Raw genomic sequence first — 26,775 nt, 5'->3', positions numbered from 1 at the left:
GTGTATGTGTGTGTGTGTACTGGGATTTGAACCCAGGGTCCCAAGTTTGCTAGTTAGATGCACTACCACTTAAACCACAGGTTCAGTCTGCACTGATGAGCCTTTTTTTTTTTTTTTGGTGGTACTGGGGTTTGAACTCAGGGCTTCATGCTTCCTAGGCAGGTGCTGTATCACTTGAGCCACTCTACAGCCTTGTATTGGTTGAGTTTTTTTCAAGATAGGGTCTCATGAACTACTTTCCCAGGCTAGCTTCGAACCTGAGTAGCTAGGATTACAGGTGTGAACCACTGGGGCCTGGTTCCACACTGAGAAGTCTTTAGGGTGGGCTGAGTGGTGGTTTGAGTTTTTAACTTTATATTAAAAAATTCAGATCAGAAAGAAATTAGGGTAAATTGGGGGATGTCAAAATCACTTAAAAAATTAAGATGTTTAGCATCTGTGTGACTTGGGCCCAAGGGATCCTTCCACTCAGCTTCTCAAGTAACAGACTACAGACAGGTGCTACCATACGTGGTAACGTTTCAGATTTTTAAGAAGCATTTTTGCCTTCCCCAGCATGAGCTTTCGGACAAGCATGCAAATCACTAGAAGAAAAACTGTCAGCTCATAAAGTGCTTTAGCAGCCTGCCATGCTCTCAGATGGTAAATAAAGAAGAAGTCCTTGTCTTTTTCCATTTTCCTGCTGAAACAGTTAACAGTTCTAGGTGAAGGGGACTACAAGCTATTTGGGAGGCAGAGCCATTTTGTATGGACAGATGCCATCCTAAAGATAATGCCGATCAGTTAGAGCTTAAAATTGACACATCATAGGTTCCAACCCTTAATGTACAGTGAAATAAAAATAGTAAAAATGTAGGTGCACCGAACCTTTGCAGAGTTACCATTTTTATGATTTTGACAAGTTCACATTCTGGTTTTACCCTCACACTATTCCAGGCTTAAGTATTTAATATTTAACAATCTGTATTTTATAAATAGTAGATGTGCCTGTCTTCACAATGGAGGGTCAGTAGCAGGTTCGATTGTTGACAAGAGTGCTCATGTGTCAGGTGCCAGTGGCTCACACCTGTAATCCTAGCTACTCAGGAGGCACAGATCAGGAGGATCACAGATCAAAGCCATCTTGGGCAAGTAGTTCACAAGACCCTATCTCAAAAAACCCATCACAAAAACAGGGCGGGTGGAGTGGCTCAAGATCAAGGTCCTGAGTTCAAGATCCAGCACTGGAAAAATAAAGAGTGATCACAGTTGTCTCACCTGCTTAACTTATGTTACTGTTAATTTCCCCTTGTGGCTGAGAGTCCAGGGAGGGGTTTGGGTCATTCTGGAGAAGAAAGAGCTGGAAGGAGTCAATTGGAACTGAGCACCAGGGTGCTTGGGTAACTCTACAAGCATCTCAGAAGTTTTATTCTCACACACATGCACATGCTAAGCTGAGAGGAATCACCTGCCCATCCCCGCCAGGGAGCTGCAAGTCTCCCTCCCACAAATACAGTGCCAAAGCCTACTATGTGCAAAGAAGACCCTGTGGGATGGGATGGTTCTCTGTGAAGGGATTTGGCCGAGGTCATAGGGCTAATTGTTGGCAGAGTGGATGAAATTCAATTCAATCCAATTCAATTCAACTTAACTCAATTCAGTTCACCTCAACTCAGCTCAACTCAACTCAATTCAATTCAACTCAATTCAATAAATGGTTGGACAGCAGTAAGAAACAGAACCCTGGCTGTCTAGAAGTTTAGAGCATATGAGTCCCTGCTGGAAATTCTTACAAATGAACATCTACTCCATTTACAATAAAATCTGAGCTCCTCTCAAGGGCCAGCATTTCCCCATGAGTTCCTTCTTCTCTCTTTGTGGTCACATCAGCTCCTCAACCTAAGGTCATTGCCTCATCAGGGACATAAATGGAAACCTCTGAAATTGGAAGCCAAAATAAACCCTTCCCCTTTGGAGTTGATTTTCTTGGGTATTTTGTCACAGAGACAGAGAGCTGATATCAACCACTGTAACCATTTGTAGGTGCGCAGTTCTGTGGCCCTTGGTGCATTCTCACTGCTGTGCCACTGTCACCACTGTCCATCTCCAGAAGAGGAAGCTAGTTCTGGGACACTCCAACACTGAGGTCCACAGTGGAGCCGGGGACAAGTTGGCCTAGAGTTAGTGTTACCAGATCTCCCTCTTTTCGAGGGACAGTTCAGATTGTGCCTATTGTTCTGGAATAATTAATAATGGCTCTTTTCACTCTGAAAAGCATTCTAGTTTGGAACTATATGGTTTGGATAATATGGTCAGGCTGGTTCCTATGCCTGATATGCTCTTCCCCCATATAGTCCTGTAATGCTAGGTAAAACAGCATCAAGGCCTCCTCCATCCTGTTCTCCTGCTTTGTTGACTTGGAGTGTATCTCACCAGGGAACCCAACCTATGCCTTTGTTCTGTCTTCTTCACTAGAATGTGAGCACCCCTCATGACAGGACCTGCCTCTGTCCTTCATCTCTACAGGCCCAGAGCCAAAGTCAGTGCTTGGGCTGGTGTAGAAATGTACACGTCTGTGGGTTGATGAGTGAATACAGAGGGAGGCAGCTGAACTGAAGGCTGGCACAGTGCTGAGGGATGCTGGGCCCAACCCAGCCTTCAAGGCCCACCTTGGCCATCTCTCTCTGTTTTCCTCGGAATTTGGCATAGGCATTTCTTGGATTACTCAGGGTGTCAATGTGTGGTTACCCTTGGTTTCTCTGCTTTGGAGGGCAGCTGGGGATTCCTTCTCTGAGCCTCATCACCAGCACATCCTTAGAGGATGTTGTGAAGGAAGGAGGACAGCTGAGGGAGCAGAGATGGGCATTAAGAACTTGGATAGCATTTCTCCTTCTCAATCATGAGCTCCCTTGGGTGGCTGCAGTCTTGGGCCACCCAGTGTTATTTATTAGTCTGATATCTACTCTTTACCAAGAGTTAATGTGTATAAGGGCTGCATTTTTCCCTTGCTTTCAGAACCCAGAACAAAAGCAGACTAGTTCTATGAGTTTGGCATAGCTGCTTAAATAAGCTTTGTGAACAGAAACAAGTAACATAGAAAAAAATATAAGCAAATAAGATGTATGTATGTGTTTAAGTCTCCATGTTAAGTCACCAGAACTTGCTTTCATATTTCCTACGACCTCAGTCAAGTATACTGCAACTTAAAATGAAAATGAGTTGCCAGGCATGGTGGTTCATGTCTGTAATCCCAGCTATTTGGGAAGCAGAGGTAAGAGGATCAAGATCCAAGGCTAACTTGAGCAAAAGAAATCAAGATCTTATCTGAAAAGTAATCTAAGAGCGAAAAGGGCTGGTGGAGTGGCTCAAGTGGTAGGGTGCCTGCCTAGCAAGCACAGGGCCCTGAGTTCAAACCCCAGTACCCCAAAGAGAAAAAAAGAAAAGAAAATGAATGGAGAGACACAAAGAGAGGTGCAACCGTTGTAGAGGATAAAGAGAAAATGGCAATGGGGATTATATACTTATTTTTTTGTCTGTTTTTTTTTTTGAGACAGGGTCTTGCTGTGTTGCCCAGGCTGGCCTCAAACTCATGATCCTCCTTCCTTAGCCTCTCAAGTAGCAGGGATTACAGGCACGTGCCACTTCACCTTGCTCACAAACAATTTTAGATGGGGAAAACAAAGCTCCCAGAAGCTGTGTGAGTTGCCCATTTGCCCCCATCTGACATCGGCAGAGGAATCCAGGCCCAGGTAGTTGTCTAGTGTCTTTCCTTGAATGCTCCCTAATGACAAAGTCAAGTTGGAAACCGCAGCGAAGGAAGTTGAGGAGTTTCTGCTGATTCCATGGTACCAACTGCCAAAAAGGAGTTTAGAGACAAGCTCCCTTGCCTCCTCTCTCCGATTTCCTTTCCCCTGTTGTGCAATTTACTGCTGACTGGGATGGTCTGGAGAATTAGGCTCAGCTGTGGAGTAATCCTGCTGTCATGAACATGGCATGAGGATCCCAGCTCTTGTTCGCTAGCCCTCTGTAGCATTTAATTGTGTTTCTGTGGAGGCCTGGTTGCGGGGAGCCAAGTGCAGGGTCCTGGGGGCAAGTGGAAGGAGGCGCTGCTTCTTGAGGCTGTGCACGTGCAGGGTGAGTGCCTCTGCTGTACCTTGGCTTCCTGGCTTTTGCCCCTGAAGTCCTGGCTCTAGTCTTGGTGCCCACAAAGCTAGCCACTGGAGAGGGAGAATGTGGTAGATAGAGGCTCTGGGGTGTCACTGGTGGGGCAGAGTCTCATTGCTCTTATTTTATTATTTTTGGCATTACCGGGGTTTGAACTCAGCACCTCATGCTTGCTAGGCAGACACTGTACCACTTGAGCCACTCCATCAGCCCTTTTTTGTGTTGGATATTTTCAAGAAAGGATCTCAAGAACTATTTGCCCAGGCTGGCTTTGAACCACAATCCCCTGATCTCTGCCTCATGAGTAGCTAGGATTATAGGTGTGAGCCAACAGCACCCGGCTGAGTCATTGCTCTTTAGACCTGAGGCCCTCTTCTCTGCCCTGTGCCATCTGGGGTTTATCCCCAGATGAGAGATCTCTGAGGCAGGCATTGTCATCCCCTGTCCAGGGCCTGTCACTGCAGCTCCAGAGAAAGTGGGTAGAACTTGAGGGAACTCTCTCTCCCTGCCCTTGACATGGACTCCACACTCACCCGGGCAAGCACTTTCCCCTTCCCATGCAGGTCTCCAGCTCTGGACCGTGGAAAGCCAAAAGGGACCCGTCTCCTTGGGCCTGTGAGACAACCTGAAATGCTTGGTCAGGACTGACTCAGCGCTCACTGCTCATAGGAAATTCCTGGCCGTTGCTGCTTCCCTTCAATTTGTAGGAACATTCCAAGGAGTGGCAAGATGGCCACATTAGATGGATAGACCTCCAGCCCATGGGACTGGAGGAAGGCACTTTGCATTTGGTGATCGTGGTAGCATCTTATTAAGCATACAGCTGGATCATGGTAATGACTCAAAAACTTTTATTACAATAAGAAAGAGGGTTGGGTTTTTATGCATCTCAAGCTGTCAGGTGGGCTGGCTTTGAGAAGGGTTTCCTCCACATCCTATTTAGAAAGAAGCATCATGGGTACTTTAAAAGATGTCACGCCAAAAGAACAGTTGGTTTTTATCTCAGACACACAAACATTGAAAGAGCCAGCTTCGTATTTGACTAGGGTTTAAAAAACCAAAAACACTTGGCGTCTTTGCCAAGGTTTTCCTCTACAGAGCAACTTTGTATGAGAGGAAATGAGCTTCAGTATTGCCATGGAGCCATCAGAGGCTGTGTAAGTCAGCTGGTTTGGGATGCTGGCCAGAGCAAGTGCACGTTTGATGCCGGCCATGGCACACTCCCTGCTTGTGCATGTGCATGTGAAATAAACAAGACCAATTTTGTCACCTCTACCTCTATTATCAAGAGTGAAAATTAGAACTACACAGTGCGGAGATCTAGTTTATGAAGGAGTCACTGAGGTGAGGCGAGGTGCCTCACGCCTGTATTCCTGGCTACACCAAATCTATGAGAGGGTGTGGTGGTGTGCACAACTGTGTCATCCCCACTATGGAGGAGGCTGAGATCGGGAGGGTTGTGGCTCCAGTTCTTGAGATCCGATCTCAACAGAAAGAAGCTGGTTGTGATGGCGTGCACCTGTCATCCTGGCTATGTGGGAAGTATAAATAGAAGGAATGAGGTCCTGGCCAGCCCCAGGTGTAAAGCCAAAGACTATCTCTAAAATAACCAATGCAAAAAAGGGCCAGCGAGTGGCCCAAGTGGTAGAGCTCCTCTCTAGCAAGTGTGGGGTCCTGAGTTCAAACCCTAGAACCAAAAAAAAAAAGCCCATGATAAAGACAGCATATTTATAACTTCTAAGTATATTTCCTTTAAGTAGTGCATTTTCTGGAGCATTCTACACAAGTTATTTTTCACTGGGCTGTTTATGTTAATCACCTTCAGGATTCCCCTGCATGAAGAATTTTCAAAGGACTTTGAAAGTCTTTGTTGGAACTGACAGGTTTCTTGTCTTTTTCACCTTCACAGGTTTTGATCCAGTGTGCAACATGGCCAATTTTTTAAATTAAGGAAGCTCTAGACAAGGTGTCGAGAAGCTCCCTTCCCATCCCACCATGCAGCTGTCTAGTGTTCATCTCTCAGTGGTAAAGATTGGAAGGGAACCTGAGAACCAGGTCCGGTGACTCTCAGCTCTAATGAAGCATATGGCAGTGCCATCTGCAGAGCGGGGACCACTGACGGCCCCCTGTCCAGGTGTTTTTCCTTCTTTAGGGCTCAAGCAAGACCCCAGAATCTGCATGTCTAACAAGTTCCAGGAGACAAGCCTGTGGCATCTCCTGCTAAAGAGTGTGCAGTACTCACTTAGGGAAGCCTATGATTTCTCAACCTTCTGAAGGTAGGCAGGTATTTATAGAACTGCTCATATTTGACAACAACCAAAAAAACCCAAGAAAAAGAAGAAACCAACCCTAAAACGAGCCCCCGATTCTCCCCTCGGGCACCTAAGCCACCTTGATGTGAACGCTGCTAACTGAGGATGGAGAGGGCCATGTTTTGGGTGCATTTTAGTCTCTAATAGAAGTCACTGGCCGCCCAATCATTACCATTCACAGATGTGTCAGTCAGTGTTCAGTCTCTGTGACAAAATGCCTGAGGAAACCAATGTACAGGAGGAAAGGTTTATTTTTTCTCAGAAGTTTCACTCCAGTCTGCTGGCTCCATTGCTTTTAGGACATGGTAACACCAAACATCATGGCAGTGAACGTGTGGAAGAGCAAAGCTGTTCCCCTCTTGGTGGCCAGGAAGCAGGGGAGGGGGGAGAGAGAGTGGCAGAGGGGCCAGGGACAAGACTCAGCTTCCAGAACAGCCCCAGTGACCCACTTCCTCAGGAGGCCCACCTCTGTTGTGTCCACCCCTCCTAATAATGCCATCAGGTGGCAACCTAGCCTTTAGCATGTGGCCTTCAGGGGCTTTTCAGAGCCAAACCCTGACACCAGGTGTATCCTTGATCTACCAACAGCTGGATAAATAAGAAGTAAACTCTTGATTGTGAGCCTGTGACATAGGAGAGAAATTCCAAGTTCGTGTTTTTCTGAGCACAGGCAGAAGAAGTGTTTTTTGAGTCAGCTTTCCTAAGAGGGAGCTGCACCAGGGGACCAGGCAGCCACTGAATCTGGGTTTAGTCTTCCCCTGCAAACATGCCTTCCTGGCTTTTTTTTTTTTTTTTGGTGGGATTGGAGTTTGAACTCAGGGCTTTGCACTTGCAAAACAGGCTCTCTACTACTTGAGTCACACTTTCAGTCCATTTTGTTCTGGTTATTTTGGAGATGGGGTATCGTGAGCTATTTGCCTGGGTTGCAGTCTTCTGATCTCATCTTCTCAAGTAGCTAGGATTACAGGCATGAGCCACTGGTGCCTGGTTGCTTCCCTATCTTGGAGTTGGTCTTGGTTCCTCTCTCTCTCTCTCTCTCTTGCACTCCACATCCATGTACTGACAATTTCTGGCTGTTCTGCATTCACAATTGATCCACTACCCCACTGATCCCACTCTGGGGCACCCCAGTGGCACTGCCTGCCTGGATTCTACACTTGTTCCATAACTGGCCTTTTCCCCTTTTCCTTCAGTCACCTCACCTCTCCCTGAAACTGTCCATGCTCTACACTGTGGCCCAATTGGAGATTTCAGATCTATGTCAGATCACATCAGTATGACCCCTCTGATGAACAACCCCTCCCCATCCATTGCCTGGGCTGACTTTGAACCATGATCCTCCTGATCTCTGCCTCCCTGGTAGCTAGGATTACAGGCGTGAGCCACCATTGCCTGGCTTTGGCATGTATGTTTTTAAACTTTACTATCTACCCCCCATCGTGAGAAGGTGAGAAAACCCAAGAGGGCAGGAGTTTCCATCTGGTTGTACCCCAGGGCCTGTCCTCTGGTAGGTGCCTGGAGGTTCAGATATAAGACTTGGCCCAGAGTGCTGGAATCTCTATTTTTATCAAGGGCTGTAGGTCACTTTAATGATTGAGCAAATTTAGGAGATCCTGCACAAACTATATTGTTTCTTTACTATAAGATCCCCCCCAAAAGAGTTCTCCCAATCACTAAATTCCTAGAGTCTCCCCAAGAAAGACAGAAATCAAGCCAGCATATGTGATCTCATTTGTAAGAAGGGGCAAAAGCTTTGATTCTGAAACATAAAACAAACACCTAATTAAAACCTCTTTCCATTCAGCCTATAAACAGAACCATGTGCCTGCCTGCCGTCCTTGAAAACAAAGCCAGGCATGGTGGCTTGTGACTGCAATCCCAGCACTTGGGATGCTGAGACAGGATGGAAATGTCCAGGCCAGTTTGAGCTACACAGTGAGACTCTGTCTCATCAGCAACACAAAAGGAAAACCCTTGCTTTGCCTCTGTCCTCCACACCTTTCTCATCCCATCACTTTTGTGGTTTCTACACCAGGGCTTCACTTCCTTCCTTCCCAGTGGTTCCTCGGCCCCCTGAGGTTCAGCTCCTGCCCTTTTATTTCCACAGAACCATTTACCAAAATCCCCAGTACCTCCCAGATTGCATTCACATCTGTTCTCTAACTTGATGTCTTAAAAATTGTGCTAAAATATACATAACGGAAAATTTACCTTTTTGATCACTTTTATGTGTACTGGTTTGGTGCCATTGATTACACTGAAGTTCAAATGTCACTGCCTTCTATCCCCAAAGCCTCTTCCTCTTCCCAAATTGAAACTCTTCTCCCTGCCCCCTAAGCCCTTAGTACCCACCACTCTTTCTTTCTTGTGACTCCTTCAAGTACCTCATGTCAGTGGGATCATACACTCACTAGTTGTCCTTTGTGACTGGCTCCTGTCACAACTTTCACCCCTGCTGGGACACGTCAGAATTTCGTTCCTTCCCACGTGGAATGTAATACATGTGTGTGTAGACCACATTTTCTCTATCCCTTTGTCCATTCATGGGCACTGTTTGATTCCACCTTTTGGTGACTGTGAACGAGACCCTGTTTTCAATGCCTTGGGGTGATACCCAGAAGTGGAATTGAGGGTTCATGTGGCTTCTCTGTTAAATTGTCAAAAGAATGGTCCAGACTGTCATCTGCTGTCCACAGCAGCACTGTTGTCCTTTCTCACCAGCAATGCTCAGATCCTCTGTATCCTTTCCAGCACTCATTGTTTAGTTGTACTTCTTTTCTTTTTTTTTTTTTTTGGTGGTTACTGGGGTTTGAACTCAGAGCCTTACACTTGCAAGACAGGCGCTCTACCGCTTGAGCTACTCCACCAGCCCTGCAGTTACTTTCTTTTTGATAATAGTCATCCTTGTGGGTATGAAGTGGCTGTAAGTTAAATTTTCTGAGGTGATAATTCTATGAACACTCCTTCTCTAAACTCTTCTTTCCAGCCGGGCGCTGTAATCCTAGCTACTCAAGGAGTGTCGTGCTTTGAAGCCAGCCTGGACAAATAGTTTGAGAGACCCTATCTTGAAAATATCTAACACAAAAAGGGATGGTGGAGTGGCTCAAGGTGATGACCCTTAGTTCAAACCCCAGTAGTGAAAAGAAAAGAAAAGAAAAACCACGCTCTTCTTTCAGCCACACACAGTGATGCATACCTGTAATGCCTGCTACTTGAGAGACAGAGGTAGGAAGACCACAGTCCACTGGCCTGGGCAAAAATGTCTATGTTTTTCAGACTCTATTTGCAAAACAAACTAAAAAGGACTGAAAAAAGGGGTGTACGTATCTCAAGTGGTGGAGGGCTTGCTTGAGTTTAACCCCCAGTACTCTGACCCCTCCTACCTCCCAGAATTGCTTTCCTCGACCTTCCCCAGCTTTTCTTTTCTACTTTGATTTTGTTTGTCTTTTCTTTTCAGTCTCTAGCCACCTCATCAGCATTTGCGGTACCCAGAGCTGTATCTGAGCTGTGGCTCCGGGGCCACTCTGCTGCAGACTGCAGACACCATCTACTGAAGCTTCATCGAGAGGTGACTTCACCTTCCACCCGAATCGGTGGGGATTCTCAAGTCTGGATCCCCTACCCAGACCCTTTTCCTGAGCTCTGTTCCAACCAGCCACTATACACAGAAGTTAAGAATACCTGACAAAGCCTGACACAGAGAAGCACTCCTGTCTCTTGCCATGTGATGTCCTGCGCCCCCGTGGGTCTGCCAGCAAGAGGGCCAGCATGACCTACAAACCCTCAACCTTGTACCTCCAAAACCATGAGCCAAAATAGCCCTCTTTTCCTTATCATGCATTCTGCCTAAGGTGTTTCATTATAGTAACGAAAAGCTGACCAATATGGTGTCTTAAAATGTACAAATAGGACCTGGGGATGTAGCTCAAGGGAAGATCACTCGGGTAGCATGTGGAAGGCCTCGCGTCCCATCCCCACACCACACAAACATACAAAAAAATCCCTATGAAGCCGGGTGCTGGTGGCCAATGCCTGTAATCCTAGCTACTCAGGAGGCAGAGATCAGGAGGATCGAGGTTCAAGGCCAGCCCAGGCAAGTAGTTTGCGAGACCCTATCTTGAAAATATGCATCACAAAAAAGGACGGGTGGAGTGGCTCAAGGTGCAGACTGCAAAAAAACCAACCCTATGAATAACTTCAACATAAATTACATATCGCCTAGTATATAACATAGATTATTAAAAAAAGAGCTAATATTGTGTCAGGTATGGGGGGATGAGTGATTTATAAGTGTTTTGTCATTGATCCTTTTTTCTCTTTCTTTGAGACAGGGTCTAGATATGTAGCTCAAGCTGGTCTTGAACTTGTGATCCTCCTACCTCATCCTCCAGATGTTGGAATTACAGGAATGCACCACCATGCCCAGCTGTGACCTACCCATCATTCAACACTCTCACCAATCCTATCAGGTAGCTTCTATGTTTAGTCCCATATTGCTGTTGAGGAAACTGAGCGTTTTGGGAAGTACCTTGCTCAAGGTCACACAGTTCTGAACCAGCCTCACCAAATCTACTGTGCAGCTAAGTCTGTGCCAGGCCCCTTGGTACCCTTGGCTCCTCACCCCGAGCTTCTTACTGAGTTGTAATCTCGTTTACTTCTCTATCACTGGAATATACTGCATGAGGCTGGGGAAACTTTATTTTTAATTTTTATTTCCTTCTGTATCAGGTCTTAGCATAGTGCTTACTGTTAGCACCTGCATCCAATTTGTGTAGGTGAATGAGCCAGTAGACAGCACACCGTTATTCATCCATGATCACGCAGTACCCAAGTTTACGATATGTGTGTGCATCACAGAAATTATACAAATTAATATGAGTCTTTTGTCTTCGAGCTCAGTTCTCATGATTAAGTGTCATTTGTCAGGAGACTCTCAGAGGATGTGTGACCTGATGCTCCCCTCTCCCCTCTAGGTAGGTAGAAATGGTAGGGAAGCAATTCTTGTTTTTCTTTTTCTTCTTCTTCTTTTTTCTTTCTTCTTCTTTTCTTCTTCTCCTCCTCCCCCTTCCCCTCCCCCTTCTCCTTCTTCTTTCTCCTCCTTCTTTCTACTACTTCTTTTTCCTCAATACTGGGGTACTCAGAGCTTCACACTTGCTAGGCAGGTACTCTAACACTTGAGCCACTCTGCCAACCCTTTTTTGTGTTGGGTTTTTTGATAGGGTCTCCAGAACGATTTGCCCAGGCTGGCTTCAAACCACGATCCTCCTGATCTCTGCTTCCTGAGTAGCTAGGACCACAACCTGCCAACACCTTGATCTTGGACTTCCAGCCTTCAGGACTGTGAGAAAATGAATGTCTGTTTAAATCTCTAGCCTGTGGTATTTTGTATGGCAGCCAGAGTGAACTGATATAGTCTCCATCCATGCATCCATGAATCCCCTGCCCCCTCAGCATCCTGCTTCCTTTGGATGGAGCTGGACTAGGCATCCATCCACCCACCATCCATCCATCCGTCCACCCATCCATCCATCCATCCACCCACCATCCATCCATCCATCCATCTGTCCACCCATCCATCCATCGTCCACCCATCCTTCCATCCACCCGTCCATCCATCCACCTGTCCACCGGGGCCTGGCGGGAGGCACGCACCCTTCCCCCGCGGCAGGCAGCGACACCCAGACTCTGGGCCGGATGATGCACTCCAGAGCGCGGCTCCCCAGAGCATCTCAGAGCCCAAGGCCTCCCGGGACCGCTCCCTGCCACTTGGCAGGTTATGGGACTGCGGAGATTCCAGCGCGTCCGCCCCTGCCACCGTGACCCTATGCGCTGGCAGCGGCTTCCCCGGGAACTTCCTTCAGTCCCAGGATCACTGCATGAGGTGGGGGGGCGGAGGGCGGCCACGTCCTGAGGTGACTCGCGGGGTGTCAGAGCGCAGGGCCCCAACCCCCCCTCCCCGACCCCTGGGGTCGGACTGAGCTGGAGGAGTGGGGGGTGCGCGGGGCGGTGCCAGGGCTGGTGCACAGCTGCGTAGGCAGCATCAGCGGCAGCAGCGGGACTCGGCCCGCCAGACATCCCGGGCATCTGCGGCGCCAGGAGGGGCGCGGCGACGGGAGCCCTGGCCTGGGAGAGGGCTAGTGAGGTGGGAGGGAGGTGCGCGGTGACTCGCGGGGTAGCGGAGCGCGGCGCCCCACACCCCCGGGGGCGGGCTGGGCTGGGGAAGCAGGGGGCGCGCGGGGCGGGGCGGGTGCGCGGGGCCTGGCTGGGGAAGGGGGGGCGGGGGGCGGGGCCAGGGCAGTTGCGCAGCGGCGTCAGCAGTATGAGGCGTGCGCTAGGGTTCCCGGTCGCGAGGAGGAGGAGGATGCGGCGCGCAAAGGGGAAGTGGCTGCCGAAAACAGCCGGGAGGTATGAGCCGGAGGGCGAGGGCCGGGAGGGCGGCGCGGTAGACAGCGGGACTTGGCCCCACCAGACATCCCGGGCATAGGCAGCGCAGGCACAGGGCGGGGGCGCGGCGGGCGGGCGCCCCGGCCGGCGAGAGGGCCGGTGAGGGGGGAAGGAGGTGCGCGACCGCGTCTTGAGGTGACTCGAGGGGTGGCGGAGCGCGACGCCCCCCACCCCCGGGGGCGGGCTGGGCTGGGGGAGCGCGGGAGGGGGCGCGCGGGGCGGGGCCAGGGAGGGTGCGCGGCAGCGTTGGCTGCAGCGGCAGCAGTAGGAGGCCTGCGCTCTGGGTCCCAGTTGCGTGGAGGAGGAGGATGTGGCGCGCAAAGGGGAAGTGGCTACCGAAAACAGCCAGGAGGTAAGAGCCAGAGCGCGAGGGCCGGGAGGGGCGGCGCGGCAGAGGGCGGGACTCGGCCCCGCCGGACATCCCGGGCATTGGCGGCGCCTGGCGGGGGCGCGGCGCCTGGGAGAGGGCCAGTAAGGTGGGAGGGAGGAACGCGGCCGCATCTTGAGGTGACTCGCGGGGTGGCGGAGCGCGGCGCCCCACACCCCCCAACCCCCGGGGGCGGACTGGGCTGGGGGAGCGTTGGAGGGGGCGCGCGGGGCGGGGCCATGGCGGGTGCGCGGCGGCCTCAGCAGTATGAGGCATGCGCTTGGGGTCCTGGTCGCGAGGAGGAGGATGTGGCGCGCGACGGGGAAGTGGTTGCTGAAAACAGCCAGGAGGTAAGAGCCAGAGAGCGAGGGCCGGGAGGGTCGGCGCGGCAGACAGAGGGACTTGGCCCTGCTGTTCATCCCGGGAATCAGAGGCGCCATCGGGGGCGCGGCTGGCGGGCGCCCTGGCCGGGGAGAGGGCTGGTGAGGTGGGGGGGCGGAGTGAAGCCGCGTCCCTAGGGTGACTCGAGGGGTGGTGGAGCGCGACGCCCCCCACCCCCAGGGGCGGGCTGGGGGAGCGGAGGGCGCGCGGGCCGGGCGGGTGCGCGGCGGCGGCGGCAGCAGTAGGAGGCATGCGCTCGGGGTCCAGGTCGCGAGGAGGAGGAGGATGTGGCGCGTGAAGGGGAAGTGGCTGCTGAAAACAGCCGGGAGGTATGAGCAGGAGCGCGAGGGCCAGGAGGGGCGGCGCGGCAGATGGCGGTACTAGGCCCCGCTGGACGTCCCGGGCATTGGCTTGTATCTGATTAGATACAAGCACGTGAGATGATTTGGTCCTTTAACTGGGCTTAAAAAGACTCATCTGCTCCTATTTATGAAAAAGAGAGAGAAAGAAATCATTCTCCCAAAAGTATTTGATAAACTTAAGGAGTTTATTGGACTCATGACAGCTAATTTGTTATTATTATGCAAAATTCAAAATGAGTTGATTCTGGTTGCTATTGTGCTCTACCAAATAGTTTCTGTTTATAATTCATTTAAATGTCATATTACATTTCAAACAATTTCCTGTCAGCTATACTTTACAGGGTATCTTTTAAGTATCTGACTTGTGTCTTAAAATGTCCAAGCGTCTTAAAATGTCCAAGCAACAATTAAACTATCCCATTATGCTTTCATGAATGGAAAATAGTGTTTTATAAATTTTGAGAATTGCATTACTCACTTGTAAACATCAACATCAACCAAGATGCAAATTGTATATTTTACTTTGTTGAATTACAAAAAGGGTATTAAGTTACATTGATAGGCATAACCAAGCTTGTCTCTGCTTGTTTTTCCAAGAACACAGATGAACTCATTTAAATGTAGCAGTACCAAGGAATCATCAGCCAGAGAGAAAACCATGGCAGAGAAAGTTTTCCCTCACAGATAAATGAGTCACTGTGTCTTTTAAATAGATTTTTCTCTGATGTTGAATGAGACATTATTTTCTTTGCATCAATAGAGTAGAAGTAGTTATATTTTTGTTTTTGTTTTATACTTGCGTTTCTATTCTTAAGTCAAACTTCTTTTCTTACTGTCATGGTCTGATACTGTGCCGAGTAAAAAGCAAATTTAGTTTGTTATAATGTATTTAATTTTACAAGAGTCAGAAGAGAGTATGCTTTTTTTATTTATTACTACTGGAAGCATTACAAATACTGTGCTAAGTGTTTTGCATGTACTATTTTATTTATCATCGAATAACCTGAAATAGGTACTATTAATTTATTTATAGTCTACAGTATTCATTTAATAGTCACAACTAAAACTTATTAGTCTGATGTTCCACAATGAGAACGTAAAGAAGCTGGCTCTAGCATGTGTTCTAACTTTCATATGCTAATCGATTAGGATACATTCTTTCACTCAAGGGGAAAAATGGGCACACACATACACACACAAATAGAAAGATAAGCTCTGCTTTATTTTATCCATGGATTTTTAAAATATTTATTTTCATTATTTCTATACTGGGAGTGCATTGTGATATTTACCAAATTTCTTACAATAAATTGTAGTTCAATTCACCCCCTCCATCACTCTCCTTTATCCTCCTCCCTCCATTCATAAAAGAAAATACATAGTAGAGAAGAAATTCATTCAGCTGATGATAGAAGTAACAAGATAGAAGTTGAAACCATAAATGTAAAATCTGTATGAATTTTAATTTTAGCTGTTTATTTTCTGGAACCTCAAGTACCTATGATAAAATATGAGCACACATTACTTTGCTAAACTGCATCATATACAACTTACTTGTATGTATGCCACTTTAAAACTTTATTTCTCCTATTTTTCCTTGTATGCCACTTTAAAACTTTATTTCTCCTATTTTTCCTGCCCCCTCTTAATAAAAATAATTTACAAAACTGAAAGTACAGCCTCTAAAGTATGGGGGCTTAGAGACCCTCATACTGATAAGTGACATTTCCATAAAATGAGAGCTACCTATGTAGTGATCATACGAAAATCAAAATGAATTGATTCTGGTTGCTATTGTGCTCCACCAAAATCATAGCTACTGTTTAAAGGTAGTTTAAATGTCATTTTACATGACGTTGCAAATAACAAATCAGCTGTCAGGAGTCCAATAAATTCCTTAATTTTGTCAAATACTTTCTGGAGAATGTCTTCTTTCTTGTTCATAAATAAGAGCAGATGAGTCTTTTTAAGCCCTGTTTCAAAGGATCAAATCATCTAGTGTCCTTGTTTTTAATCAGATGTCTTAAACAATAAGAAGAGACAGAGATCTTTATCTTAATATGAAGGCTCATATCAAGGCATGAGCTCATCAGGCTTATATGATTATCAAAATTAAACCCCTTTGTACTATTAAATGTATGCTAACAAAAAAAGAGGATCTTCCTAGAAAAAAACATTCTAATGTATATTTTCCACTTATGTTTATGAAAGGGGTTATTTTCAGATGTAATTATATGCCTGAATGCAATTGGATGTAATAATCAACAGAGAATAACTTTCCTTGGCCTACAGCCAGTGTTCCCCCACTACAGAGTTCATTCATTAGCTGTAAGAAGAGACATTTGCCAGTATTTTAAAATAATATTCTACTTTCTGTCTCGGCTATGAAAATTAGTTGGAGTGATTTCAATGTTTATTCAGTTAGTACTTATTTATCCACATTATTTTTCTTTTTGTAAATTGTTTGAGTGTAATGTTCAATTGAGAAAACCCTATAGAAATCGGTGAAACCAGACTTGGGAGGCATCTTTATGGAGAGTGCATTTTCATCTGTGGCTTTCAATTTTGCATGGGCTGTAGAGGACCTTGATCCAGTTCTCCCAGTTTATCCTGCTTTGTCTGGGTTTTATCAGCAATTTTGTAACATTAGGGAAACAAGGTTAATTATTCGTGAGTTGCAAATTAACAGTCAAGATTTTTAACTACATTATTTATCCACATTACATTCATCGTCTTCTCAGACTTGATTGCTGATTGATCTGTCATCTATCCATCTCTATCTACCTATCTATCTCTATCTATCATCTATCTTGGCAACTATAATTTCAAAGGTGTCATTTAAACATCTGCCTGTGTCTTAAAATGTCTTTTGTATATTTGCCCTTGGTTTTCTGGAAGGGGATATTTTAATATGTAATTATATACCTGAATGCAATTTGATATAATAATCAACAGAGAATTCCTTTGCCAGGACCTGTAACCAGTGTACCCCCACTACAGACTTCATTCATTAAATGTAAGAGGAGACATTTAACAGTATTTTAAAATAAATAGTATTCCATTTTCCATCTTGGCTATGGAAAATGAAAATTTAGCTGGAGTAATTCCAATGTTTATTCAGTGATTACATATTTATCCACATTATTTTCCTGTTTTTAAATTGTTTAATTGAGTTTAACAATGTACTCTTCATCTTTGCTGAATTCATTAATTGTGGATTCCTTGAGTTTTTATAGAAAGAATCATGCCATATGCTGACAGAAGGGTTTATTTTCTTCATTTCTAAGGTGACTGACTTTTTAAGAGTTTTCTTACCAATTACTCTGGTTAGAACTTTAAGTACAACATTGTGTAGTCTTGGTGATAGTGAGCATCCTTGTTTTGTTCTGATCACGGGAAAAGTTTCAGTATTATACTGTAGAGTATTCTTAGCTGTGAGTAATCATGTTGGGGAAGTTTTCTTCCATTCCTCATTTTAAACTCTTTTTATAAAGCAAAGGTGTTGAATTTTTTCAAATGCATTTATCAATGTTTTCAAATGTGGTATATCAGCTTGGGTGATAATCCATTTTTTCCCTTCCTTTTCTATTAGTGTGTTACAATATATTGATTTTCTTTAGTTAAACCACCTCACATTCCTGGGATAAATCCCACTTGTTCATGCTATAAGTACTTTTAATATATTGAACAATTTGATTTGCTATAATTCAGTTAGTATTTTTATATCTGTATTAATAAGGAATATTGGTTAATTTTTTGTGCTGCTTTTTGCTTTGGTATCAGAATAAACTCTTACCTCATAAAATGAACTAATAAGCAATTTCATATTGTAGAGTTTTTGGAAGAATTTGTGAAAGATTGGTGTTAATACTTTTTAAAATGTTTAACTCAGAAGCAAAGTGACCTAGTCCTAAAGTTTTCTTTTTTGGGAGGTTTCTGATTACTGATGAATTTTTGTTGCTATGTACTTGTTATAGGTCTGTACAGACTATCTTTTTTTTATTTTGGTGAGATTGGGGCTTGAACTCAGGGCTTCAACTCAGGGCTTCATGCTTCTAAAGCAGGTAGTCTACCACTTGAGACAGACCTCCAGTCCATTTTGCTCTGGTTATTTGCCCAAGTTTGCATTGAATCATAGTTCTCCTGATCTCAGTCTTCCTAGTAATTACAAGTACAAGCATGAGCCACCTGTGCCTGTCTATATTTTCTTATCCTAAAATTGTTTAAGTTTGTGAGATTCTAGAAATTTGTCCATTTCATATTGGCTATCCAGCCATTGGCATGCAGTTTTCATAGTTTCCCTCATAATCCTTGGTTCTGTAAGGTTGTATTCATTTCCCCAATTTTGTTTCTAATCTATGTCCAACCACTTTTTCTTCTTAGGTAGTTGAGATAAAGATTTGTTAATTTTGTTGATCATTCTAAGCAACCAATATACTCTATTGAATGTGTATCCCGCCATTGATTTATTACTACTTTAATCTTTATTATTTCCTTCTTTCTTTTAGCTGTCATCTCGTTTGTTTTCAATTTTTTTGTTTTCTTAAGATATAAATTTAAGGTTTTGAATTGACATCTTTTCCCATTAAATTGGAGGTTTTTCCATCCATAAATTTCCTTTTGATTAATACTTGTAGTAAATTCTATAAACTTTGGTATTTATTTTATTTGTTCCAAAACTATTTTTTCTTTTTCCCTTTGTTACTTGTCTCACCCATTAATTTATTGAAAGCATGTAATTTAAATTCCACATTTAGCCAAGTTTTATTCTTTCATTGTATTATTTATTTGTATCTGTATTTCATACCATTAAAAAAATACTATGTACTATTTCAATATTTTAAAATTAACTGAGAGTAGCACTCAGGAGGCAGAGACAGAGGAAAATCAAAAGTTTCAGCCAGTCTTGGGCTACATAGTGAGTCCTAGGTCCAGGTCATATACTGAGAAAAAAGGATTACTGAGACTATTTGGGGGAACTAATTATTGGTGTATTCTGGAGAATTTTAGCCTATACATGAAAAACGTGTGCATTCTTCTATTATATGGTGAACTGTTCTGAATTTATCAGTGTTTTAACTACTTGTTTACATGATCATACAGTATTATTGACCTTCTATTCATTCTTGGAAGTAGAATATTACAGTTTCTAATATATACTTGGCCGTTTCTCCCTTCAATTTTGTCCATATTAGACACATATACTTCTTTTGTTCATTTGTGTTGCTCTCACAAATTACCATGGACTGGGTAATTTATAAATAATAGCAACTTATTTATCAGAGGGTCTGGAGTCCAAAATTACAGTATCAGCAGAGTGAGAGACTGGTTAGGGCTGCTTTCTGCTTCTAAGATGGTACCTTGTTACTACAACTTCTGAGGGTGAGGAATAGTGCATCCTTCAATGGTGGAAGTTTTAGAAGAACAAGAAAATCCTGCTTTAGCCTCAAAAGCCTTGCTAAGAAAGCAACTCCCGATCATGAGGGGCAGAGCACTCATGACTTTACTCCTTATCAGAGGCCACACTTCTTAACACTGTTTGCACTGAGGATTTATTTTCAATAAGAATTTAGAGGGGACACCATTATTCAAACTTTAGCATATAATTGTGGCTTTAGTGTTTGTTGCTTCCATGATGACTGTTGTTATATCTCATTTATTGTACTTTTTTGCCTTTTGTAACTTTTTTTACTTAAAGTTTATTTTGTTTTACATTAGTATAGCCAACTCTGCTCTCCTTTAGTTTTTATTTGCATGGAATATATTTTTACCTTCATTCATCCTCTATATATTTGTGCCTTTGGATGTTAAATAATGCATTATTTCCATTCAAATGTATTACCATTTTTAGCCATTTTATTAATTAGAGCCTAATCCATTCACATTTAAAGTTGCTTACGACTAAGATTTTTTTTCATTTTTACATTTTTATATTTCTTTTACCTTCTTTAATTCCTTGAGTTCACCTAGTGTTGCCTTCTTTGATGTTTCTTTTTTGCATGTATACTTTTGTTGATTCTTTTTTATTTCCTTTTTGTATTTTGTGTATAAATCAGACATTGTAATTAACATATTAAAATGACAGCTACCCTCTTATGATGTTTTTGGCACACAGAACCTCTGGGTTCGTTGTATGACTTTTCACATAAATTTATAATTACTTATTTATATGTTTGTCTTTTAAATCAAATAGAAAATAGTTATAAAATAAATATAAAATAATACCACACTTTATATTTGCCTACGTAGTTATCTTTAATGCAGTTCTTTGTTTTATCACATGGTTTCAATTGATTGTCTAGTGTCCTCTGACTTCATTCTGGAGAACTCCATTTAACATTGTTTTGAAGGTCAGGGCCAAGGGTAATTTTGCTGGATATAATGGTTTTGGCTAACAGCATTATTTCAGTATTTTTAAAATGCTGTTTCATTTCCTTCTCACTTCCATAATTATTGATGTGAAATCTGTTAAAGTTATGATGGATTCCTTTTTTATGTTAAGTAGCTTCCGTCTTTCTACTTCTAAGATCATTTATTTGTCCTTAGTTTATGATAATATGATTAAAATGTGTCTCAGAATATATCTCTGTTTCTCCATATTGAAGTTTACTGAGCTTCATGAATATATGAACCTATGTTTGTTTATCAACTTGAGAAACATTTAGCTTATCATTTCTCCAAATACTCATTCTTCCTTTTCCACCCTTTCCTGTGTTTTTTATTCTTGTATGAATACCATTACAGTTAGGCTGACTTATTTGAAGATTTATTCCAAGTGGTTTTTAATAAGAGTATTAAAAAAAACCCTCCCATGTGTGCCTTATGCAGCTCACATGATGTGAAGAAGCTGTGTCAGTCCTGCCTTAATGTCAGTGGTGTGAGTGTTCATGGTGCTTTCTCATGGTGTCATTGGAACTTTTCACCCACAGACAGCGAGGGCCAACTCTGTCCTTATGTTTGTATGCTTCATGCTCCACATGTACCTTCAGTTCATTGCATGTTCTTTTGTTCTTTTTACTCTCTTCTTGTTCCGTTCCTGCTAATTTCTGGAGGAGGAGGATGCTGTGCGCGAAGGGGAAGTGGCTGCCGAAAACAGCCCGGAGGTAAGAGCCAGAGCGCGAGGGCCGGGAGGGGCGGCACGGCAGACAGCAGAACTCGGCCCCACTGTTAATCCCGGGCATCGGAGGCGCGGAGCCCCCCATCCCCGGGGGCGGGGGGGGGCGCGGAGCGGGGCGGGGGCTGGCTGGGGAAGCGGGGGGCGCGTGGGCAGCAGAGCCCCGGGTGTGGGGCAGGGGGGAGGAGAGGGAGGCTAGATGGATAGAATGCTGGAGGAGGGAGTAGAGGAGCACAGCTTCCACCTGCTGGAACAGTGGGTGGGTGACCCTGGAGTGCTGAGCACAGATGGACCCGCGGTGGCCCAGATCCGGTGATGCTGCAGCTGATCCTGCTTCCCGTGGGCCTACCAGGGATGATACACACGACACACACACACACACACACACAGAGAACACACCAATACAGACACATACAACACAAACATACACATCACACACAGTACACATACGCACACAACTAGGCATACACAGAGACACATACATGACACACACATGCACAGAACAAAGATACACAACACATACACACGCATAGCACACACACACATACATACACAAGATACACAACACACACATTCACGCATCGAAACACAGCATACAACACACATACACGACACACACAGACGCACATGCACACACACCTCCTACACCCACAACACATACCACACTAACACGTATACAAAACACACAAAACACATACGTAAACAATACACATAAACAAAGACACACATACATACAACACACACAGACACACACCTAATATCCCCACAAACCTACACACAAAACATATACACACTGGCTGAACACACTAGACACACACACCAAACACAACACACACACCTGACACCCACACCAAACACATACAACACACACATACAATTGTGCTACTGGTACAGCCTGCATCTGTGCTGTTCCGAGCCCAGGTGCCTCCAGGAGCCTTGCAGTGCATTCAGCAGACCATTTCTGCAAGGCAGAGCTCGCCACAGACTGAGCACCCTGCCTGACCCCACAGGCAAGGATGGCTCTAGGATGCCATAGCCCAGAGACATTGGACCCAAACAGGGCAACTCTGGTGCCTGTGACTCACACGGACTTCTGGAGCATCCAGTCCTCTCTGGAAACCTCAAGAGGCCTTTGGGAGGGATACAGGGAGCCAGTGCCCAGGTTGCAGACACAAACACTGCGACCTCCTCTGGAGGGGGTAAGGGCATCTACAGTGGACCAGACCAGTCACCCTACAGACCTCAAGCATCTTGCTCTGACCCAGGCCTCTAGAGGAGGAAGAGGACCTCACTGCTCAGACCCCAACAGGGTTTGGCTTCCATCAACCCTCAGCAGAAGCCTCAGCAGACAGCCCATATGCAGGGAGGCATTTGGGGAGAGACTTCAAGCCCAGATGTCAGCCCTGGCAGAGTTGTCAGAGAAAATGTGCAGCATGGAGCTTGCATGCCCCATGAGGATTTCCCTGGCCACCCCGGGCTGAGTACCTGAGATAAACTGGGAGAACTATGGCAGCTACTTTCATCGACGTGTACCTGACCTAGCCCTTGGGGACTTTGTGTGCTTGAATTGGCTAAAGATGGGGTGCTGAGGGGCAGGAATGGTGAGGCTTTCTAACAATACTTGAAACCTAATGATAAGCAACATTTCCTCATTATTTTCCAGTGACCGACCTTACTGAAATGGTGCTACAGTTGCTGTGCAAAGAAATTCTGGTGTGAAGAAGAATGTAAAAATCTACCTTCTGTGGTTCAAGATCAGGTTGGGTGTGAGTAGGAGGTTGTGGGGATCCTGGGAGAGCTAACTTAGCAAAGGTGTCTTTAACTTTTCCTTGCTCCAAGAAGCACCCTGACTGCTTTGCCACTCAGGCAGAGGGGACATGTGGGGAGAGTTATTCGATTTTTTTTGTGCTTTATTCTTTCCAGAAATCCACAGCCAAAGTATAGGCTCTTGAGCTCCAGGTACTGCTCTTGGATCACCTTGCTCAGAGCTCACTCCATCTCCCTCTCATGGAGTGTACTTTCTGCTTTCACTTTCAGTAAAACTTGGCTGCTGCTTTGCAATCTGTTTGTTCCCATCCAGTTCTTTGTTCAGGATGCCAAACACCTGAGATCTTCTCAACCAGGATCTTTTGCGACCACCCTCTGGGAACACTATGAATACATCTGGGACACATTCATCTAGAGTGCCTTTCCCCACAATTTCTTCCTTTTTTTTTTTTTTAACTTTCATTTTTCTCTGTTCTATTTTATCACCTTCACATTTATTTACATATGTGTACATTGTTTGGGCCACCTGCCCCTCCTCCCATGCCCCCCAATACCTCCAGTCTGGGCAGAACCTGTTCCACCATCTTGTTCTCCGATTTTGTTGAAGAGAAAACATAGGAGATAGTAAGAAAGACATAAAGTTTTTGCAAGTTTGAGGTAAAGATGGCTGTACAGAGAGAGTCCTAGTGTTGCTTCCATGCACTTGTGTATTACAACCCACATTGGCTCATCTCTGCCAGACCTCTTCACTTCTTCCTGGTCCCCTTCCCATACTGGCCTCTGCCAGGTTAAGATTACTTTATTTGCTCCTCTACAGAGAGCACATCAACCACATTCAAATTTTAGGTTACCTTCCTTTTTCCTATTCCTCCCACACACATTCTCTCCTTACTGTGTGACCCATGTCCAATAATAGTATTGAATTTATTTTGGGTCTACAATCTGCATTTTAGGGAGAACCTGTGATTTTTGGTCTTCTGAGCCTGGCTAACTTTGCTTAAGATGGTGTTCTCAACATCCATCTGTTACTTGTGAATGACAAAATTTCATTCTTCTTTGTGGCTAAGTAAAATTCCATTGTGTATAAATACCACATTTTGTTAGTCCATTCATCCACTGAGGGGCATCTTGGCTGTTTCCATAGCTTGGCTGTTGTAAATAATGCTGCAATAAAGATGGGTGTGCAAGTGTCTTTGAAATAACTTGAGCCGCATTCCTTTGGGTATATCCCTAGGAGTGGGATTGCTGGATCATATGGCAAATCTATGTTTAGTTTTTAAAAAGCCTCTATATTGTTTTCCAAAGTGGTTGAACTTGCTTGCGTTCCCACCAGCAGTGTATGAGGGTTCCTTTTTCCCCTCATCCTTGCCAACATTTGTTGGTGGTGGTGTTCTTCATGCTAGTTATTCTAACAGGAGTGAGGTAGAAGCTTAGTGAGGTTTTGATTTGCATTTCCTTTATGGCTAGGGATGGTGGGTATTTTTTCATGTGTTTTTTGGCCGTTTGGACTTCTTCCTTTGAAAAAGTTCTGTTTAGTTCAGTTGCCCACTTCTTTATTGGTTTATTAATTTGGGGGGAGTTTTTTGAGCTCCTTATATATTCTGGTTATCAGTCCTTTGTCGGATGTATAGCTAGCAAATATTTTCTCCTACTCTGTGGGTGTTCTCTTCAGTTTAGAGACCATTTCTTTTGTTGAGCGGAAGCTTTTTGATTCCATGTAGCCTCATTTGTCCAACTTTTCTCTTAGTTGCTGGGCTGCTGCAGGTCGTCTGAGGAATTCCTTGCCTATAGCTATTGTGTCCAGGGTATTCTCTGTTCTTTCATGTACTAACTGCAAGGATTTGTATCTAATATTAAGTTCCTTCATCCACTTTTGAGTTGATTCTAGTAAGTGTGATAGGCATGGATCTAGTTTCAGTTTTCTATAGGCAGATAACCACTTTTCCCAGCAACATTTGTTGAAGAGGCTGTCTTTTCTCCATCATTTGTTTTTGGCACCTTTGTCAAAAATAAGGTCGGATAGCTGTATGGATTCATATCCAGGTACTCTATTCTGTTACACTCTTCTTCATATCTGTTTTTGTGCCACTACCATGCTGTTCTTATTGCTGTGGGTCTGTAGTATAGTTTGAAATTGGGTATTGTGATACCTGCAGCATTGGTCTTTTTGCTCAGTATTGCCTTGGCTATTAATGGTCTTTTGTGTTTCCAAATAAACTTTAGGGTAGATGTTTCGATTTCCATGATGCATGTCATTAGGATGTTGAGGGGAATTGTGTTGAATGTGTAGATTGACTTTGGTAGTATAGCTATTTTTACTAGGTTGATCGTGCCAATCCATGAGCATGGGAGATCTTTCCATCTTCTATAGTCTTCCTTGATTTCTTTCTTCAGTAGTTTGTAGTTCCCTTAGACAGTTTATTTACATCCTTTGTTAAGTTTATTCCTAGGTAGTTGATGTTTTTTAGGCTTTTGTAAATGGAATTGTTTTCCTATATTCTTTCTCAGTTAGTTCACTGTTGGTGTATAGAAAGGCTACTGATTTTTGTAAGCTTATTTTGTATCCTGCTACATTGCTGAAGGTGTTTGTGGTGTCTAGGAGTTTTGGGGTGGAGTTTTCTGGGAATTTGTAAGGTAGTACTTGTATATACTCTCAAAGGTTCTCCAAGTTATTAAGTTCGTTAGTTCTTGTGAGAGAGCACACAGTAATTAGTACCTATTAGTCTTTGCAATTGAAAGGTAGTACTCAATGTAGCATTCACATATGAAGTATTTACATTCACTGTTTTATGACTCATGTTTCTAAAAGAAGCACAAATTGCAAGTTTACCAAATCTACCTTTGTTAATTTTGAATTTTTCTTATTTTAGATTTTCATTAATTTCAAGGATATGTATGTATATATACACATACATATAGTGTTCATATATAAATAATATAGCCTCTGAAACTAAACAAATCTTTGCGCTTGTGATTTACAAAATATCTGATAACACCACCTTTGATATTCTGTATTCTATATTCTTTCACCTCACAAAATATTTTGATGTTAATTATTTCCAGAAATACTTTCTGTGACCAAAGATCAAGTTAAATTAATGTATTCCACTGGTTGAATTATTTGAAAATGTGAAAACATTTAACCACAGTGCTTGTGATGTTAGGTCATCCCCATAACCACGGAATTAGGGATGTGGACATGAACTTGACAGGTGAGATTAACTTCATGATGTAGTTCACCGCCTTGCAGGTCAGAGACATTCAAAGCTGCCTGTGCTCAGCTCCCACTGCGCTGCTGTCCCTGCATCTTGCTCTACAGCCATGGCTACTCAGGGCTCCTCTCGATGCTGTTTGGAGAAAATGTTTGTCACTGTGTCACCCAGGTGTCCAATACAGTAGTGTAACTGGGTGTTTTCAGTTGAAACTTGAAATTGTGGTGTTAGTAGTCACATTGGTTTTGAGGAAATCCTCAGGTTAAGGTGAAGTGATCATGAGCAACAAAATGAGAATGTTTTGAGGAAAATTGGGTATTAGGTGAAATAATTATTAGCAGTTAGAATAACTTTTCTGATATTTGCTTTTTAAGAAAATCATTTCAGGAAATACACAAATCAGATTCTGCGTGATGGACCCTTCAGAAGATCTGAGAAGCCAGCTTGGACATTTAAAATCAGAACTGTCATTTATACATATGCTAACTGGCTTCAATATGAGAAATTCTTCTGGAAGACAAGGACTGCTGACCTCTGAGATTATCAAAAAGGGTGAGCATTATTTTAATCTAGAAATAGTTTTGAAGCTCACCTTGTTATGACCAGGAACTTGGTTATAATAATGTTGAATTAAGATTCTGCACATTCACTGTCATGGTGTACTTGTGCAGTG

General features: G+C 44.1%; 1 protein-coding gene across 7 annotated transcripts in view; it reads left to right on the top strand.

Moving 5' to 3' along the window:
- Positions 1 to 12,765: 12,765 nt before the first annotated feature.
- The window catches only part of LOC141420308 (uncharacterized), a 39,443-nt gene continuing 25,433 nt past the window's right edge, over positions 12,766 to 26,775 (top strand). For 3 of the 7 annotated variants that reach the window (XM_074064576.1, XM_074064573.1, XM_074064574.1), the window contains exons 1-3: positions 12,766 to 12,860; positions 21,062 to 21,112; positions 22,787 to 26,654. The gene's annotated coding sequence lies outside the window, so the exon portion shown is untranslated. The remainder of the gene's footprint in view (positions 12,861 to 21,061; positions 21,113 to 22,786; positions 26,655 to 26,775) is intronic. The other 4 variants (XM_074064578.1, XM_074064575.1, XM_074064572.1 and 1 more) reach the window with 3 other exon arrangements.

Source organism: Castor canadensis, unplaced genomic scaffold, assembly GCF_047511655.1.
Source record: "Castor canadensis unplaced genomic scaffold, mCasCan1.hap1v2 HAP1_SCAFFOLD_113, whole genome shotgun sequence".
Classification (NCBI taxonomy): Eukaryota; Metazoa; Chordata; class Mammalia; order Rodentia; family Castoridae; genus Castor; species Castor canadensis.
This window is presented reverse-complemented; position numbering and strand designations above follow the sequence as displayed.